Source organism: Lagenorhynchus albirostris, chromosome 9, assembly GCF_949774975.1.
Source record: "Lagenorhynchus albirostris chromosome 9, mLagAlb1.1, whole genome shotgun sequence".
Classification (NCBI taxonomy): Eukaryota; Metazoa; Chordata; class Mammalia; order Artiodactyla; family Delphinidae; genus Lagenorhynchus; species Lagenorhynchus albirostris.
Window position 1 is genome coordinate 71,358,807 of NC_083103.1, and position 21,185 is coordinate 71,379,991.

A 21,185-nucleotide genomic window follows, 5' to 3' on the forward strand; every position below is an offset into this window, starting at 1 on the left:
GGTGGTTAAGCATTTGGTTTGCAAGACACAACTCAGTATTTTATTTACTGAAGGCAAGAGAAAGGGTAACACAACTTTAAATTTTAATTTCTGAATATCTGTGTCTGCCAAAAAGATGTGCATGTGTGTGGTTGGGGGAGAGTTGTTATATCATTACTTCCTTAAAATCTACTTCTATCTACTTTTTTTATTATCAAAGTTCTCTGGTTTTGTTTTTTGTTTGCTAAAATCTCATATGCTATAATTCAGCTGAGACAAACTCCTGGATATCTGTCCTCTATTTTGGGGCTGGAGTAACATTTGGTAAACAGAATGTCCAGAGCCTCTTCTTAAAGCACCACTAGCAGGCACTGTTAGAGCATTTTCATTCAAGTTTATTCTACTTGGGCAAAAAGGGAACAGTGGCTTATATCCACTGAGGATCAGTGAACACAATCTCATAGCAACAGACACCAAAACAGTCCCTCATTACAAGCCTTGTCCAACAATCAAGTCTTTAACGAGAACAAAGGTTGACAGTGATTAATCATTAAGCAGTTCCTTGTTCCTTGATGCACGTGTTCTCAGCAGCCTCCCGCAGAGGCAGTCTGGCATATTTCCTGTCTCTGTGCTCCACTATGCCATGTCTGAAGGGACGCCCAGGCAGCCTTCTCACTATTTTAATTTCAAATGCTCCAAACATCTACAGAGTTTCCATGTGCACATGTCTTGACTTTTACTCTGAGCCTGGCAGACTCTGAATGGATATAGGGAGTGAGAACATAATAAGCCGTTAACTCCACATCTGCTTACTAGATTATGTTCAAAGATGGTATAAGAAATTGATTAAACACTGTTTTCTGGAATAAACCTTTGAAATCTGTTTGTTTCCTTAAGCAACATGATGGTAAGTTGATATAATTTAGTTTCGTAGTGAACATAAGATAACTTCACTACTGTTTCTACATAAAAATAGCTTCTGTGTTGACAAAGCACCATGCTTTGAAAAACAATAAAAATATTTTCAGAAATCCTCCTTCAAATAATTCTGTTTCACAAGGCAACAGAGTTGTAACGCTAACTAACATTGTTATCATTTTATTCAATGCTCTTCTTTGTTGTGTTTTTAAATTACTTGACTAGGTACTATTTATTGATCTTAGCTGGTCATGCAGTGGTATATGTATTCATCTTAATAGATTGGCTTGGAGGTTCTATTTTTTTCTCTTTCAGCATGTAAATATCACTAATGATAACCACGCTACCTATGAACTAGGAGGTCGGGTGAAGAGGGAAGAGTAGCTATGATACAATTTCTAGGAGGGGAGGGACAAGGGTTAGTTAATGCAAATAACAACAACAAATTACCAAGGGAAGTCAGTTATAACTACAAATGTATTGTTTTTCCAATATCAAACATCACATCTAACAAAAATCAAAATGAAGTAACCCTGAGGATTCTTTGTACTTATTAACTCCTCTTTTCCAACAGGTCAGAATTAAGTAATAGCAGGACTCTAGTAGTTCAAGTAGAAGATTTTAACTAGTATATCTACCATATAAAAACTAAAGTATGAAATCCAATCACAAAATACACAATTCTCCTGGTGTACTCAGCATTTTAGCATACAGCCATAATTTCTTTAGGCTGAGGTATATTCACTACGGAAAGGAGAATGACAATGACATTCTACAAACAAAAAGACCACCTTATTATTGGTAATTAAGCTCTGCACCCAAATGTATGTGACAGGGATGACATAATGGTCGTTGACTCATGTTAAATCAAAGCAGCCTGTTAGGAAACCCCATTCAGAAAATGAACATTTTTTAACTGGAGCCTCCTGGGATCAACATTTAAAACTAACAACAGTGAACTCTGAACTGTGAAGGAAAGCAATGATGAACTATAGGAGGAAAGTTTTCAGGATTTGAGATGGTCTTAGACTATATTCTTACAAAAACCAACCAATCTGATTATTTCAACTCAATTCAACTTGTGGTAATCTACTCTAACTAGTTCTATGTTTCTCTGTAGTTATGGTAAACTGACCTTACCACACACAAATTACTTTAAAAACACAATATTTGGCTTAACTGTCCTGCTTATCTTCAATCTTTTTCCAATTTGAAGCTAAGCTTGTAATATTTGGGGGCTTATGTCAGTCTTAGGGCAAAGACCTACATCAATTACAAGTTAAGGGACTCTCAAACTGTGTGTAGATGTCACGGAACTCTAGAGCAATTTATATATCATGGGTATGAAAATCTCAAAGAAATTCCAGTACATGTTTATTTGAGTCATTCAATACAGCTTTCACGTATTGGGAACTAACTGTGGGTCAGTCACCATGCTGGCTGCTTTACGTAATATCATGTTTCATAACTGTAACAACCTTCTGTGATAGGTGCTATTAGTATCCCCATTTTACAGATGAGAAAACTGACATTCAGAGATGTTAAATAATTCATCTAGATAGTAAGTGATGGAGCCAAAGTTTTAACTCAGGCGGCCTGACTCCAGAGCCCTGCTATAATATCAGTATAAGAAATAATACAAATCTAACTCAGCCAGAGTCTTGTTATAAAGCAGTGGTAAGTATATACTATTGGTACATAATATGAAAATATAAGCCAATGTGGTCTAGTGCAACAGGACCCAGGGTAGCATATGAGATAATATATGTAAAAATCATTTTGTAAACACTACTCCAGTTGGCTAAAATAAAAGCATGAAGCTGCAGACCAGTTTTCCATTGAGCCAATCCAATCCAATAAATGCAGAAGAGCAAAGAGTAATAAAATGAAAGTGTTAAGAAGGCAAAAAGGGCAATTCATGGAGGTATATTAACTATGATTCATGTATGTCAAAATGTGTAAAAGATTCTTTATACCACAGGGAGGACATAAGCCAAAGTTAATTTTCTGCAGGCATTATGGCATAGTTTGTTAAGAATGTGGACTTTGCACTTAGACAGACCTGGGCTTAAATCCTGGGCAAGTTACTCACATCTTCTGACCTCTGTTTTTCTCATTAGTGAAATGGAGATCATGACTGCAGGGATTGCAGGAGATAATGCATAAAAAGTGTTTCATATCAATATAGCTCAGTTAATATTGGTGACTATTATAATTGTTATTTAACTTCTCGTGTCATTACAGTTTAAAAGAAAGAATATAATTTTAAGAGAGGTGTACATCAGAGACCATGTATTTGTGGCTTCCAGAGCCAAAACAAAGGAGGTTAAGTCCCTGGGAAACACACATAAAAATGGCATTTGGGGCTGCCTTTAAGTTCATCATCGGGCTGATTCTGAAGTCCTTTTGCTCAGAACTTAATCTTTACTCAAACTGGCCTCAGTGATCAGTCCTTATCAGTACTTTGGTTGGGTCTCTGTGCCTATGTAGATAGACTTAGATAGTTTCATGCAATGAAATGTTGTAGATCAACTTATTACCTGAGTCTGGAACTGCTCTCTGACTAGTCATGAGAACAGACACTGCCTACTTGTATCTGGTGGTGGTGGTGGGGTCGTTCATGTTGGGAGGGAACAGAGGGCAAGAAAGTGAAGGAGCGGGGAAGGACTAGAAGATGAAAACCAGGGATTGAAGAGTCATTCTGACCCTCCTATTCCTCCCAGTGGCTGGAAGCTCGTGGTGATCAGTTTATCAGATTACCATCTGCACCAGAGTCAGGACCCTTAATAGACCTGGTACCCCTCCAACATGCCCTCTGACACGTTACTCCTCCTGATATTTAGAATCTCCCCCTCCCCAAGTTTGAAGAGAGCGTGTTCCACCCCATCTGGCAGAGATATTCAGATTCTAGGAAGAACATTAATTGTGGGGATGTACTCTAACTGTGGTAATATCTTACAAAGGCTTTTGGAAATAAATAGTGGGCTTCGTTTGTCCATTTAGATACAAAGACCCAGAGTGTACTTCTAAGTTGCATTTGCATGGAATTATGGGCTTTAGGAACGTAAAGAAAAGAGCTGATACACTACACACTGTCAGTAACCTGAAAAAGAAGAAAAAACTAAACTTCTGATTTAGAACGCTTTCAGATTAGGAAAGAGAACAGGAAGAACAGAATCAAAATTCTACAGAAACATTTTGTTTAAATAGTTAAAAAAAAGTTGGGGTGGGGAACCAGTCAAATGTTTCCAGTTGTCCCTTCTTGTGATACATGAGAATTATATTCAATTTATAATTTCTGAAAATAATATTAAGTTGTGGTAATTTAAAAAATAATTTATTAAGTTGAAAGACACAAAGAGTAACCGGTAATAATAATAACAGCCATCAACATGTATTGAGGGCCTGCTAACGAGGCATATTCCTAAACAATTTAAAGACATTACCCTTTCTAATCTTATGACAGTCTTTGGAGGTATATTTTACTATTACCCCCATTTCATATATTAGGAAAATGAGGCTTTTAGAGAAGTTAACTAAATTGTCCAATATCCCTCAGTTAGTAAAGGGTGAATTCAAATCCAGTTTGAATGGATAGGTGTATCTTGGCTTATGGAAGCCATGATTTCCAAAAAGTTGCGTGTAAATGAAATCTTAAAAACTGACCCACACTTTAAGATTATGAGAATGTATTTCCCTTCCCTCCCTACTGTCTTCCTTCCATTCAAAAACCATAGAGCAGGGAAGACATATGGGAACATATGTTTATGTATGACTGATTCACTTTGTTATAAAGCAGAAACTAACACACCATTGTAAAGCAATTATACCCCAATAAAGATGTAAAAAAAAAAAATAAAAAAAACAAACAAAAAAAAAACATAGAGTTCCTACTATGCCATGTCCTGGGGTTGCAGCGGTACATGAAACAGAGTCGTGGCCCTCATGAAGCAGATATTTTAGTGTAGGAAGACAGATAATGAACATGTGATCATATAACATATCACATGATGATAAGTGCTATAAAGGAAGAGAAAGCGGGACTGGGGCATAGGGTGTGTTGGAGGTGTGGGCTGGAGGTGGTAGGGTGATCAGAGAAGACTTCAGAGTTAAGATGACATTTTACCTGGAAGGAAGTGAAAGGATAGATGGAGGAGTTCCTGAAATTCCTTAAATCTTGAGGTGGGAGCATGTTTAGTGAGTCTGAAGTACGGCTAGTAGAAAAAGAGGGAAGAGGGTGGTAGTGGTGGAGGGGGCAGGGTAATACCGTAGGGCCTCGTATGCAATTGTTAGAATTTTAACTTTTACTTTGAGTGATATGGAAAGACATTGGAGGATTTTGAGTGGAGGAGTGCCAGGATCTGATTTATGTTTGAAAGATCACTCTGTCAGCTATGTGAATAGTTTGTATGGGAAATTAAAACCTGTAAGGAAGGCTATAAGGAATAATTTAGGGGAGAAAGAATGGTTTGGGCCAGAGTGGCGCCAGTGGGAAGTGGCCAGATTCCAGAAAGACTCAGAGGCAGAGCCAATAAAGTTAACCTGTGGACTAGATGTGGAGTGAGAGAGAAAGGAAGGTGTCCAGGGCAACTAAAAGATTTTTGGCCTGAGTAATCATTTTCTAAGATGGGGAAGACTGTGAGATAAACAGTTTTGCTTTGTTTTTGGACTTGAGGGGAATGAGGGGGGTGAATAAAGAATTTAACTTGGAATATGTCAAGGCTGAGATACCCAAGTGTAGGTAGGCAACTTCATATATGAGTCTGGTGTTCAGGAGAGAGATCCAGGCTGAAAGTATAAACTGGGGAGATGTCAGCATAGAGAAGATATTTAAAGCCATGAATTTGGATGTTATCACCTAGGGAGTGGGTGCAGATGAAGAAAAGAAGAGGTCCAAAGACTAACCTCTGGGCACCCCGTGCTTAGAAATCTGGTAGATGAAGAAGAAACCAGCAGAAGGGACTGAGAACCATGAAAGAGTGATGTCCTGAAAGCGAAGAAAGTGTGTCAAGGAGAAGAGAGTGATCAACGGATTCAATGTTGCTGATAAATCATACAAGATGAGAGTTGAGAACTGACCATTGAAACGGACAACTGGATATCACCAATGGCTTTGAAAAGAGCTATTTCATTGGAAATCTAGAGACAAGAACCTCACTAAAACGGGCTCAAGATAGAATGAGAAGAGACGTGAGAGTCAGGGTTTTTGAAGAAATTTTTCGAGGAGTATTGATGAAAAGGGGAGGGGAGAAAAAAAGGTAGCAGAAAAGAATGTGGAGGGTTTTGTTTGTTTAGGTTTATATGTTTATGAAAATAATTTAAGTGGAAAATGCAAATGCCTTATTAATGTAAACTCTTACCCTATTTCATCTGCTTCAAAATATATGCAGTTTTCTATACCGGTTTTGCTTATATAGCAAATAATACTATTAATAAGTATTACTAGTGAAGTTATAATAATGCCAAGGATAGTTTTGTTTTGTTTTGCGGTACGCGGGCCTCTCACTGCTGTGGCCTCTTCCGTTGCGGAGCACAGGCTCCGGACGCGCAGGCTCAGCGGCCGTGGCTCACGGGCCCAGCCGCTCCGCGGCATGTGGGATCTTCCCAGACGGGGGCACGAACCCGTGTCCCCTGCATCGGCAGGCGGACTCTCAACCACTGTGCCCCCAGGGAAGCCCCAAGGATAGTGTTTAGTTAACCTAATCATAGTAATCATTTTGAATATAATATCTATAGTCTCTAATACCTTTGTAACAGGAAGCGATTAACTTCAACTTGAGGTCTTCTGGGTGGAAATGCTTGCTGAATGTGCTCCAAAAATCACAGATACGTTTTTGAATAAAGTATACATTATGGGAAAATGTTATGGAAAGAATTAGCCATTCACTCAGTTCAGATGTAACTCCTGGCATATCGAATTTTATTTGGGCTAAGGTAACTCAACTTTCTGAGTCCTGTAAAAATCCATTTACTTATTTATTTATTTTGGCCGTGCTGCATGGCTTGTGGGATCTTAGTTCCCTGACCAGGGATCGAACCCATGCCTCCTGCAGTGGAAGAGCAGAGTCCTAACCACTGGAATGCCAGGGAATTCCCAAAAAGTACATGTAAATTGCCCATTACAGCTACATCAGCAGTGAAAGGCTAATAACAACAGCAGCAACAACAGTGATAATAATGTAGATGTAGAACCAGACACCTGGCAGTGAACACTGGATTGACAAGCACAGCTGGGGGAACAGGTCAGATTCAGAAGACCTTAATATTGGAAGGATCTGATTGTACATGGCAGTCCATTTTGGGTGAAACTTTTGTTCAAATAAAAAAATCCAGCTGCTAGTTTATAAATTTCCCACCATATTCATGACTTAAAAGTGCAGACTTTGGTTGTTCCTCTGAGTCTCCTAGTTCTGGAGTTTATGCTATTCACTTGTTAAGTGCCATTTAATGAGGCTATGGAGAGCTTTCAATCAACGGATCCACACTCTACATGGCCAGTGTTGGAGGTACAAGTCAGCGAAGGGTAGTGCATGTAGATAGAACAGTTTTGCATGTGCAGATTTAGCAGGAGAAAAGGAAGAGCAACTGGGAAGGGGCCTCCTGAGTCCTTGCCTCACTCCTTCTATTTTTTCTTTTTTAATAAATTTATTTATTTATTTATTTATTTATTTATGGCTGTGTTGGGTCTTTGTTTTTGCACGTGGGCTTTTTCTATTCGCCGCGAGCGGAGGTTACTCTTCATTGGGGTGCACGGGCTTCTCATTGCGTGGCTTCTCTTGTTGCAGAGCACAGGCTCCAGGCGCACGGGCTTCAGTAGTTGTGGCACGTGGGCTCAGTAGTTGTGGTGCACGGGCTTAGTTGCTCCGCAGCATGTGGTATCTTCCCAGACCAGGGCTCGAACCCGTGTCCCCTGCATTGGCAGGCGGATTCTTAACCACTGCGCCACCAGGGAAGCCCCACTTCAGACTTTAATGTGCCTATGAATCACTTTGGGATCTTGTGAAAATGCGAAGTCTTATTCAGTAGGTCTTGGCAGGCACTAGAGTACCGAGTTTCTGCATTTACAGCAAGCTCCCATGTAATTCTGATGGTGCTGGTTCACAGACCACACCTTGAGTTTGCCACCTGCCTAAAGCTACAGGGATGAGCTACTGTGAACAGGCGTGGTGGGGTTTTATTGCATGCCTGCTTTCAGTTAATGTTTGGAGTTCCACAGGTTTATTTTAGGCATTAACCAGACAAGCAAATGAAATCGGAATTTTAGGACTCAGTGGCAGAGTTTAAGGGAGGAAAGTTTTGTCAGAATGAGAGAGTGAATGGCTGTTACTCCTCTTCAAATTGAATTACCTTCAAGTCACCGGAATTCTAGAGCTAGACTTTCGTGGGAAAAACAGAAGATCTCCTCTATGAAGTTTATTCTCCATAGGGTAGGAACAACCGTGCCTCATGGACAGAGGGATACAGGGGATAGACTCTGGTGCTGGGGAGTTTTGATTTACTCTCATTATCTCTTGTGGTGTGTGTGTGTGTGTGTGTGTGTGTGTATGTGTGTGCGCGCGCACGTGCGTGAATGAGCAGAGTTATATGTAAACGTGGAAGCCTGCTTTACACTCATCTCTCCACACACCGCCTAGATCAGTCACCTCTCCCATGGGCTTCCATAGCATCCTGGGCTTCTCCTTAGTGAAGCTCTTGTCTTACTATGTGGTTTTGTTCTCTTTCCCATTAGACTAGGAGCTCTTTGAGGGAAAAAATGTATCTGGTCACCACTATCTCTACCACCATCAACATGGCTTCACACATACTTGTTAAACGAATGGAAAAGTCCATGTTTTCGAGATTTCTGTAACTGATGCCTTATTTTCCCAACTAAGGTTGAAGATAATAATCCGTCAGGAGTCCAATACATCGAGGCCTCGCTGTAGGCTGCTTCCTGAATGTTTGCAGCTCTCTAACTACTGGGCCGGTGGCAGGATTGTACTTCCTGGTTTCCTTATGGGTGACTGGGGACATGTGCTTAGCTTTGGCCATGAGTCATGAGCTGAAGTGGTGTGTGTCACTCTCTGGATAAGAATTTATTTGCTAATGTGAGACCGTTAAAGACTCATTCTTTTCTCTCTGTTTCGGCAAATGGTTGTGCTTGGAGTGATGGCTGTTCCATCGTGCTCAGTCCCCAAATGGCTGTCAGACACCCCTGTCCCCATGGTGAACATACAGTGTAGGAAATAAAACTTATGTTTAAGCCAGTGAGATTTTGATATTATTTGCATCATAACCTGTCTATTCTGATTAATATAGGTTAGGAGGGTAATGTCCCAAACGGAGGGATGCTAGGTCCTGCCTGTTCCCAGGCCCAGCATCCCTCTTCCCTTTGAAGCTGGGTTTTAGGTGTGGTCCTGACCAAGTCTCTGGTTCTGAAAATAAGGCTTTGCCTTTGTTCCTGAGACCAAATTCACCTTGAAGCTGGTTCTGTTTGGAGGATTCCTGTCATGTGTCTGTAACTAAGTTCTGGTCTCTGTAGCCCAGACTCTCTCCCATGGTGAGAGGCGCTGTCTTGCTTTTGCCACCCTGGGCCTTACGACTGTGCTCCTTCCTAATCATAGGCTCCAGCTCACCCTTGTCTGTTTGCCTGGATTTCCACCACTCCTCCTGTTTCTTTATCCTTATGATCCATCCACGGGTCAGGGCACTCTGAAGACACTGTGTTGAATTTCATTTTGCTCTAATTCAAATAACTGTATTCCCACCAGTTATCTGTTGCTGTGTTCTGTCTGCCACAATGATCTCCATTGCTGGCCCCTGTCCTGAATCTGTCCCCAGATCCCAGTGCCTGCCCTGTTATAATCAGGGAATTCTGTCCCAGTTTCCTACCTTTCTCATTCTGCCCTGAATCACTGCAGTTAAATGGGCCATGTGTATTTGTGTCCAGAGACATAACAGATGGGATCCTGGGGATTAAGGTGGCAAACGGAGAGCAGAGGGCTTTTAGAAGGATTAGTCTTTCGCCGGGTAGGGAGGGTAGAAAAGGATGCTGGGGAGCTGACTTGAAAAGGGTCACTTGGCCCCATGAGCATATGTGACAGTCGTTGGATTTAGTCCACTCTCACTGTCCCTGTCTGTAAAAGAAAGGACACTAGACTTAAAGTAGAAAACATAGGTTTGAGTGCCAGCTGTGCCATTTACTGGCTCTGTGACCTCACACAGATGAATTAACCTCTCTGAGCCTATTTACTCAGGTGTAAAATGAAGCTAATAACACATCCCTAATGCAGCCCATAGTGAGGCTGACAGGGTCTTGTAAGGATCACGTCACTCAGCCTACTATAAAGAAGTTTATTAATGTTAGGTGGTATTACGGCAGTGAGGATGGAACAGACAGGCAGATGGTCTAGTCCAGGAGGCCTCAGGCTGAACCTTAAAAATAAGCGATGGTGGCATCTTTATATTTGAATAGAACCAGGCGATGGTCACATCGTAGGAGAGGGATACTAAAGGTACTAGGTCCAAAGAAGGCAAGGAATGCAGGGGCTCCCTGGGGGTGGGGGTGTGTAGAGCTGAAACAAGATTCAGTGAGGAGGAGTTTAGGACCATGAAGTCCTAGAGAACCGGGTAGAATAAGATGAAGCACCTCTGCAGAGGGTAGACCAGAGTAAATTTTCCCGGGCAGGACATTGAGCTACTTATGCTACTGATTGAAAGCCCTGACCCTCATCTACCTGGGAAGTTCAACCACATAGCTTCTCCTGATCTGCAGTTGAACTGGACAGATGTACAAGCTACAGATGGCACTGTTGTCATAGGATGGAGTCACTGTTTTCATGTTTTGTTGCTGGGTAGCTTTGAGTCCTCTGGAGTACCTCCTTTCTCTTATATGAATTCCCAATGCACCCACTTGCTGAGCCCAGTCTTGTCTCCTCACCTTTCCGGCGCAATTCCCGCACATGTGGAAGCTTTGCTGGCTGCCTGGTAGCTGGCAAGGCTCCCCAGAACGTTGCCTGGACCACCCAGCTAGTTAGAGGACTGTTGTGGAATGTGGGACCATGTTCTAGAGCGAGGCAGAACCACACTGCTACATGGGGTGTCCCATCTGTGGGAGGGGGATCTTCGGGGGCAGCAGGGAAATGCAGACAGATTTCCTGAGTTCTTACGAGAGGCCCTGGAAACATAAGGGGTGGCCATACACTGCCAGATTTCCACCTGGTAGGTTTTTGCTTACAAGCTGTTCACAGCACAAACATTTTTAGGCTTTGAGCAAACGGAATATGCCAGGCAGAGGGTAGGGAAGCACAGAGAGAAAGCAGGGAAGAGGTGGAAAGAGTCAAGTTATTAAGATGAGACGCTTTCAACAAGAGGTAGTGAACAAGAGGCGGTTTTGCTGAGTAAGGCTGGAATCACCTTTAAAATGGGTAAGTCTCCTGCAGGAAAGTGACAGATTTTGAAAGATTAATTAAACTGCAAACACTCTTGGTTGTCTAGGGTTGGAGAAAATGAAGATACAGGATGATCATAAAAATGGGAAATCCAGATATCAAAGCCACAAAATAGCTGAAGCAAAGCCTAGGGATAAGCTGGCTAAGGGATATTTCAGCAGTATTTTAGAGGACCAAAACAGTGATTGGAAGATGTATTTTTTAATAGACAAGAGTTCTTATTCAGGAAAAAAATGTTAGATTGACAATGAAAGAGTTACGATAGTAGAGGAGGTCATTTCTTCTTTTTAGTGATTTTTAAAAAATTGAAGTATAGTTGATTTAAAATATCATGTTAGTTTCAGGTGTACAGACAGTGATTCAGATTTTATATATATATATATATAATATATATATATATAATATATATATATATACTGTATATTCTTTTTCAGATTCTTTTCCCTAATAGGTTATTATAAAATAATATGGTTCCCTGTGCTATACAGTAGGTCCTTGCTACTAGTGTAATGTACATGTTAATCCCAACCTCTTAATTTATCCCTTTGTTTCCCCTTTGGTAACCATAAGTTTGTTGAGAGGGTCATTTCTGCAAAGTGCCAAGGCCTTGAAGTTAGATGGGTTTACAGCCTCAACTCCACTACTTCCTAATTGTGTGATTTTGTACAAGTTGCTGAGCCTGGGTTTTCCTCTACACGAGCTGGAAATCTCAGTGATGCCAAATCACAGGGATATCATAAGGCTTAAAACAGATCGTATATATGAGAATTCTTGCTAGTCCATAAAGTTCAAACAAATGTTAGCTCTTATTATTGCAGAATTTCTCTAGTTTCTTACACTGTACCTTTTACATCTTCTAGGTGTGCAGATACATGTCCACGTTGTGAAAAGCCATCTGCTTGTTGAATAGTTTGGATGTAGAAAGAGACAAAAGGAATAATTAGAAGACCTCCTTTGGCTTCCTACTGACTATAAATTTCCAGCCATTTTTTATGGTAGCGATATTATCTCCCCAGCCTGTGTCTAAGGATAATGTTTGGCCACTCTTTTTTTGTTTTTGGTTTTTTTTTGCTGTACGCGGGCCTCTCACTGTTGTGGCCTCTCCCGTTGCGGAGCACAGGCTTCGGACGCGCAGGCTCAGCGGCCATGGCTCACGGGCCCAGCCGCTCCGCGGCATGTGGGATCTTCCCGGACCGGGGCACGAACTCCTGTCCCCTGCATCGGCAGGCGGACTCTCAACCACTGCGCCACCAGGGAAGCCCAATTTTTGGCCACTCTTACCCGGTCACCTTATAGAATGTCTTTGAATTGTTCTCTGAATTGTTTCAGTATCTTCATGACTCTGTGACTCTGAGTCTGGAGGCCCTAGAATGCCCTTCCTCTGCTTCTCGCTCTGCTTGCCCTCAATACCCAGCTCTGATGTCACCTTGGGAAACCTATGCCTAAGTCAGATGGGTCACATTCTCTCAATGTTCCCATAGCACTCTGTTCAAGACTCTGTTATAGCCTCTGATAACAACCACCATAAAAATAAAGAACAAAACAAACCCCAGCTAACATTTACTGGGGGCTTACAATGTTCCAGACACCATGAGAAGCACTGTACATAGAAAATCTCATTGACTCTTCAACACATTTTTCCTGAGGTAATGCTATTGTTATCCTCATTTTATAGACAAGAAAACTGAGGCTCAGAAAGGTTGAGTAAGTATCCCCAGTTAGACTGTAAGCAAGTAATTGACTTGCTTCAAATTTCAAATGCAGTGTTCAATTCTAGACTCATGCTCTTAACCCCCATCTGGTGCTGTGATGTTATGATTTGTTCATTTATTAGTCTTCTCATCTCCCATTAGGCCAAGCGTATTTAAAGAAGAGGACTTATACTTTAGCCAGCAGTGTACATTCAGGCCCTCAATAAATGTTTGCCGAAAACAGAAACAGACTCACAGATATAGAAAACAAACTTGTGGGTACCAAAGGGGAGAGGGAAAGGGAAGGACAAATTAGGGCTATGGAATTAACAGATACAAATTTCTATATATAGAATAGATAAGCAACAAGGATACTGTATACCACAGAGAATTGTACCTGTTATCTTGTAATAACCTATAATGGAGTATAATCTGCTAAAATACTGATTCACTATACTGTACACCTGAAACTAACACAATATTGTAAATCAACTATACTTCAATTAAAAAAAATGTTTGCTGAATGAAAAGATAAGTGGGTTCTCATCTTGAGTAAAAGCATAAGGTGGGCTCATAAAACAACGCTAAAATGTCAATATTCTCTATAAATTGAAGTCATATGTACCACCCAAGAGAGACAATAGTTACATTTGACTTGGCTCCTGGGACATCATTTTATCTGTCTCTCATCCTTTTGGCAACACCACTAAAAGCATCATCTTCTCATGAGGTGAGAGGGTCCCAATGCTCCCTTTGTTGTGGAATGATTCATACGGTTAGAAGCATGCTAACAAGGCAGGAGGCTGTACGTCTTCCTTCGTTCTTTATGTAATCTTATTTATGAAGGTTCAGTTTAATAGTAATCAAAAGTACTCCTTTTGGCACCAGTGTGCTCAGCACATATAGCTACAACGGAACCGGATATATAGCTCTACTAGATAGGGAGAGGGAGAGAAGGGATGGTGTTGGGAGCACAATAGGTGCAACACGAGGTAGGGCTGAGATGGCCTCTGGGTGGCCATGGGGGAAAAAGGTATCATATACAATGCATTTGTTTAGCATCCTGGCTAATAAATAAATAAGGAAGGAAAACATTTCATCAGATCTCCATTACATCACTAACTTCTCTCCCAGTCCCTGGCACAGAGTAGGTACTTAATAATGTTTCATGAATGAATGACGAAAGGAACAGACAGCAATGTGAGACGTTTTCTCTTCTACCTGTAGGAAGTATGGTAGTACTGGGAGTCTGGATTCAGAACTCATGTGGCGTAAAATGAGAAGCCGGACTCTTTAGGCAGCAGCTGAAGCTGTGGCAATCAGTACCTGTCTAATGGATACCTGTGCCTCTGGAGTTTCTGGCTAAGGCAACAATGTCCAGGACTGAGCTCATGGGACCTGGATCACTGAATTGACTACAGCCTAAAAAGCACTGTCTTGTAAATCAACTATACTTTAATAATAAGGAAGGAAGGGAGGGAGGGAGGGAGGGAGGGAGGGAAGGAAGGAGGGAAGGAAAGAAGGAAGGAAGGAAGTGAGCTCTGAACAATCAATCCTGTGAACAAACCTCACATTTTCTCATTCATTCATTCACTCATTCAGCAAATTTTTAAAAATATTTATTTATTTAGCTGCTCCAGGTTTTAGTTGTGGCATGTGAGATGTTTAGTTGCGGCATGCGGCATGCGGGATCTTTAGTTGTGGCATGTGGGATCTAGTTCCCTGAGCAGGGATTGAACCTGGGCCCCCTGCACTGGGAGCGTGGAGTCTTAGTCACCAGACCACCAGGGAAGTCCCAGCAAATTTTTATAGAGTGTTATTACAGCTAGGCACTGTGCCAAGCACTTCACGTACATTATTCTCTAATACTCAAAACAGCTTTAAGAGATATACACCATTATTATACTGATTCTACAGATGAGGCAGCTGAGTCTCAGAAGTAAGTTCTCAAGTATACACAGCACGTGGTTGAGCTATGGTTTAACTTAAGACTCTGACTTCAAAGCCCCCACTTACTCTCTCCCTTACATTTGTCTCTTACCTTAGGAGCTCGAAACTGAGCAGGGAGATAAGCTGGAAAACAAACTGAAGAGTGTTCTGACGGGAGAACACGGTGTGCCCACAGAGGAGGGGCACCTACCTCAGACTGACGGAGGAAGGACCCAAGAAGGAATCCTTCTCGAGGAGATGATATACCAGGTCTTGCAGGAGGGTTCGGAGTTCATCACGTGAAAAAGGCAGAGATACAAAGGTAAGGGGAGCATAGTACATTCGGATTCATTCGTTGCCATTCTGTATGAATGGACTCATTATAAACAAGGTGCCAGTAATGTGAAGCTGGCTGCATCTCTATATATTATTTGACCATATGTAGGGGTAACCATCCACAGACTGAGTACACAAGTTGAGATAGTATTAGATACTTTTCTCTGGATCTGGAAAGTTTGGCAATAGATAATTTTTCTCCTAATTTGCTCCCTCAAGATATTTATGCTCCACCTGCCCCAGCACCTCTGCACACGCTATTCTCTCTGCCTGAAAGGCTCTTCTTTTCTCTCTTATAAACATCCAATTTACCCTTCAAGGGTCAGTTTAAACACCACTTCCTCTGGGAGGCCTTCCCAACCCCAGGGTTAGGTCAGGTCCCCTGACAGTGTCCCCTAAATCTCTCCCATCATGACACTCATCATGCTTTTTTCCCATTGACTTACTTGTCTATCATCTCCTATAAGCTTTAAACTCCATGAGAGCCTGAGACTGTCCTGTTTACTCCTGTATTCTCAGTGGTCAACAAAGTGGTACATGATAGGCACTCAATAAATATTTGTAGAAGTAATAAATGAATGAGCATGTATTTGATAAGTTTTTTCCTTATAGAAAAGAAAATTAAAAATAAGCAAAGTCTGATATCTAGGAAATAGAGTCAGAAGGCAGAGTAATAAAAAAGAATGAAAGGGCTTCCCTGGTGGCGCAGTGGTTAAGAATCCACCTGCCAATGTAGGGGACACAGGTTTGAGCCCTGGTCCGGGAAGATCCCACATGCCGCGGAGCAACTAAGCCCGTGTGCCACAACTACTGAGGCTGAGCTCTAGAGCCCATGAGCCACAACTACTGAAGCCCATGCGCCTAGAGCCCGTGCTCCATAACAGGAGAAGCCACCGCAGTGAGAGGCCCTCGCACTGCAATAAAGAGTAGCCCCCGCTCGCCGCAACTAGAGAAAGCTGGCGTGCAGCAACGAAGACCCGACGCAGACAAAAATAAATAAATAAAATAAATAAATTTATATATATAAAAAAGAATGAAATAATGCCATTTGCAGCAGCATGGATGGACCTAGAGATTATCATACTAAGTAAGTCATACAGAGAAAGACAAATATTATATGATGTCATTTATCTGTGGAATCTAAAAAAAATGATACAAACGAACTCATTTACAAAACAGAAACAGACTCACAGACATAGAAAACAAACTTATGGTTACCAAAAGGGAAAGGTGGGGGGAGGGATAAATTAGGAATTTGGGATTAACATATATACACTACTATATATAAAATAGATAAACAACAAGGACCTACTGTATAGCACAGGGAGCTATACTCAATATTTTGTAATAACCTATATGGGAAAAGAATCTGAAAAAGATTCTCTCCCTCTCTCTCTCTCTCCATATATATATACATACATATATATATATATATATATATATATATAACTGAATCACATAGCTGTACACCTGAAACTAACACAACGTTGTAAACCAACTATACTTCAATTAAAAAAAAAAAAGAATGTGAGTGATGACAACTTAAATGTCCTGAAGGGACTGATAACATACATTATTATGTAAATACACACAATGGATTTCCTTTTCTTCTGTTTTTCACATTTTATTATACTTATATTTAAATTACCATTAAATACTAAGCATAAAAAAATGGCAGAGTGAAATGTGACATATGTATAGAATTTATAGAATTGCATCCTTTATTGTACCCCCCACCAGTACTTCCTTAAACACAAAACAATTTGCCAGATCTTATCAATAGTAGCATCCAATTTTCATATATTCCCCACACATGAGCCATTTTGTTAAAAAAAAAAGGTTATAAAAATGTTATTCATCACATTCAGGGCAGTGCTGCTCTTTGCCAGATTTATGGCATCTGAATAACATAGAAAGGAAATCCTCCAAGGCAGAGGTATACTCTTTCCAGGCCCCACTTACTGTATTCTAAACATTTTGAACTGAATTTTACATTTTTAAGTGGATCAATTTTTCATTTCAATCCAAAAGTCCCTGCTTGTTTCTGAAATTTGCAACATCTGCTAGGGAAGTGAAGAGTGAAACAATTTTTTAAAGATCAAGTAATGAAAAAAAATCTTTCTTGAAGGATTGTGGATTTTCAGTTTGTTCCACATGAGACTATTTCAGGAAATTATCTTTTAACTGATGCTCATCTTGTTTGTGCAGTAATATTCCCTGATAGGGATGGACTGTAATCTGAGAGATTTTCACAACGTTAAAATTCTACTCGTCTGTCTTCCAAGGACAATATCCAGGTTTCTAGTTGTTTGCCATCTCAGAGGGATTCTTTACCGATGTGGGAGACCACACCACAGTTTTTCCAGTTTCTAAAATGAGTCATAACTAAGACAAAACTTTTCTTTCCTGTGAACAAACTTTATAAAGGATTACCTAGATAATGCAGTTTTCCAATTATCGGACATTGGTCAAGAACAGTAATAGGGAAAACTCTAAAAAAATGGGCCAGGTTAGCATGTATCCCCTGATCTGTTCTCCCATCTTCTCCTCTGACCTTGTCTCTCTGTGGGCTGGAAATTCCCACCATTAGTCATTCACTGGCTTAAAGCTCTCACTTTCTCTGCTCAGTTGACACCTTTGAAGTTTGGTGAAAGAAAGATTTCAAGGGCTGAAAGAAGGGCTTAGAGGTCACATCCAGAGACTCCATCCCACCTCGAGTAGAGCATTTATTTTTATTCATTTTGTATGTTGGTAGACCACAAAATATTATGTTTGGAAAAACTGTTCTGCTACTAACTTTTTTGTACAGACTCATTCTAAAATTCGTATGGAAGGATACAAGTTCAAAAATAACTACTATAGTTTTGAAAAAAAGAAAGACATGATGGGGGAATTACTCTATCAGGTATGTGATGGTTTATAAGCCATTGTAATTTAAACACTGTGAATTGGCTTGGAAGTAATGAAAAGATCAACAGAATAGAGTAGAGAGTCTAAAAACAGACTCACAAATACAAGGAAAATTGTCATATAAGAGTAAGGACATTAGAAATCCATGAGAAAAGAATAGAATTATTGGGCTTCCCTGGTGGCGCAGTGGTTGAGAGTCTGCCTGCCGATGCAGGGCACACGGGTTCGTGCCCCAGTCCAGGAGGATCCCACATGCCGCGGAGCGGCTGGGCCCGTGAGCCATGGCCGCTGAGCCTGCGCGTCTGGAGCCTGTGCTCCGTGATGGGAGAGGCCACGACAGTGAGAGGCCTGCGTACCACAAAAAAAAAAAAAAAAAAAAAAAGAATAGAATATTTCATAAATGTTTCTGTAACAACTGTCCACCCAAATGGAAAACACAGTTAACATCTCTACATCTATGGGAAATTGTGATTAAAACAAACTAAAGCAATTTCTTTACTGAAAAATGTCTCAGAGACATTGAATATGCTAAGGTGAATTGTTAATTTCCAGAAAGGAGGATTCCTTAACATATTTAATAAACAAACAGTTCTTAGAGTTTTTCTCAGAATACAGCTTGGGAAAGGTAGAATAAAAGATTCACTGGATAAAAGGATCCAGTTTTATGTGTCGTGTACATGCCCACAGTGCACAGCATACTTTGGGAACAGATAAAGTGTTTAATGAATGCCAGTTGCTCGATTTTTGTGTGATATTACCTAGCTCTTTGCATATCAGTGGGCCAAGATGGGGACATGCTCTCTCTCTGTCTAAAAATAAGTCCATGGCCTTAAGTTTCCTCAAATTAAGAATGTCTGGGATAAGTCCTGGCTAGAGTATGGACCAGCTAGAACAATCAAACACTGAGGCCAGGAAAGCAAAATGGTGCAGCCACTTCAGAAAACAGTTTGGCAGCTTCTCAAAAACATGCACTTAACATCTGATCCAACAATCCCAGTCCTAGACATTTAACCAAGAGAAATAAAAATTTATGTCCCCACAAAGACCAAATTAGAAACAAGCAAAATGTCCCTTAGCTGGTAAATGTTTAAACAAACTGTGATAGGGGCTTCCCTGGTGGCGCAGTGGTTGAGAGTCTGCCTGCCGATGCAGGGGACACGGGTTCGTGCCCCGGTCCGGGAAGATCCCACATGCCGCGGAGCGGCTGGGCCCGTGAGCCATGGCTGCTGAGCCTGCGCGTCCGGAGCCTGTGCTCCGCAACGGGAGAGGCCACAACAGTGAGAGGCCCGCGTACCGCAAAAACAAACAAACAAACTGTGATACATTCATACAATGCAATACTACTCAGCACTGAAAAGGAATTTGATACACAAACTATTGATACGCAACTACGTGGGTGAATCTCAAATGCACGATGCTAAGTGAAAGAAGCCTGATGCAAAAGGTTCCGTACTGTCTGATTTCATTTATACAACATTCTATACAATAAGACTATAAGGTCAGAAAACAGACCAGTGGCTGCCAGGACTGAAGGTGGGGGAAGGAACTGATTACAAAGGAACACAGGGGACTTTTAGGGTGATGAAACGTTCTATTAATAAATTGTGGTTATAGTTAAATGGTTATGCATTTGTCAACACTTCGGAAACTATGCATGTAGGAGAACTTTATAGTATGTAAATTATAACTAAATTTTTTTTTTTTTTTTGGTACTTAGATAATAGCTGCAAGTCTATGAGTCCTTGAAAGACTGTGAGCTCCTTGAAGACAGGGATTGTGACCACACAGTCTTGACCTGGGCTTGGTACACTGTAAATACTCAAGAAATGCTTTTTAATAAATATTGAATGAAAAGGACTCCCGGGGAGTCTGATTCTGATTATGCTTTTGTTAAGAGGTTGCATGAGAGGAGAAACTGATTGTTGGGGGCAGAGCTGGGCTCTGGTGAAAGAGCTCATTGAAGAGGAGGAGGGTGTACTCTGGGCCACGTCTTGGAAAACCTGGTGGCAGAGGGTAAATGTGCAGCCTTCCAGGTTGCATTGCTAAGTTTCATCTCTTATCATGAGCTTTTTTTGGAGAACTCTTGGAAGGGAGCTACTTGATTTGGATCCAGTTGGAATGACTAACTGGGGATGGGCTGCAACACGGCACATTTCCAACTGTGTTTCTTAGGCTTGAAACTGTTCCCAGAAGCAAAGATGATGAAGGCTTCATTTGTTAAGCATGAAAATAAAAACACTTTATAAAGGGTTTTAAGGAAAATCTTTTCTTCCCTTCTATACTTATCTCCCCCTACTGTTGGCCCATCCCTGAATTTTAATCTTTTTTGGGAAAGAGCAATGTTCCTTCTAACTATTTTTCTTAAATTAGACTAAAAGTGGAAGCATTGAATCTATTTTATTTGATGCATTTTATAAGGTTTTAATAGTTATAATTACAGTTAAACAGTTCAACATCCTAAACACCCTAGTCCTTTAGGTGGCCTAAGGGGAATAGGTCTCATAAGGATGTATAATAACATAATGAACACTTGTAAAGTCAGAGTTTTATACTCTTTGTATCTGATGACTAACAACCTGAATCCAGGAAGCACAGATTCTGACCTCCACCTCCATGTTCTTTTTTTGCTTCTAAAACAGCACAGTCAGCCAGCTAGGGCAGTTGGTCAAATACTTTGATGTGTGTGTGTGTGTTTGTATGTAATTTCTTCCAGTTTAAAACTTTGATAAAAACATTTGTTATTTACTAAACCATTTAATTAAAAGTGACTCCATCAGCTACTGTAAACCTCCTTCTCATTTAATGCAAAAAAGCTTTGTTGTAATAGAAAAGTAATAAGAGAAGTCCTGAATAATTCAAGTTCAATGACTTCAAGTTCTGCCCAGAATTCCTTATCCCCAAATGATTTTTGATACTTTATTGAGTATTCATAATAGTATAGGCATAATGATATTGAGAAATTTTAAAGACATAGTCTAAGGAAACAATAGGT

At 40.7% G+C, this 21,185-nt stretch overlaps 1 protein-coding gene across 1 annotated transcript in view; it reads right to left on the reverse strand.

Moving 5' to 3' along the window:
- MAML2 (mastermind like transcriptional coactivator 2) overlaps window positions 1-21,185 on the reverse strand; it is a 362,152-nt gene that overhangs the window by 33,111 nt on the left and 307,856 nt on the right. The gene's annotated exons all lie outside the window — the stretch shown is intronic.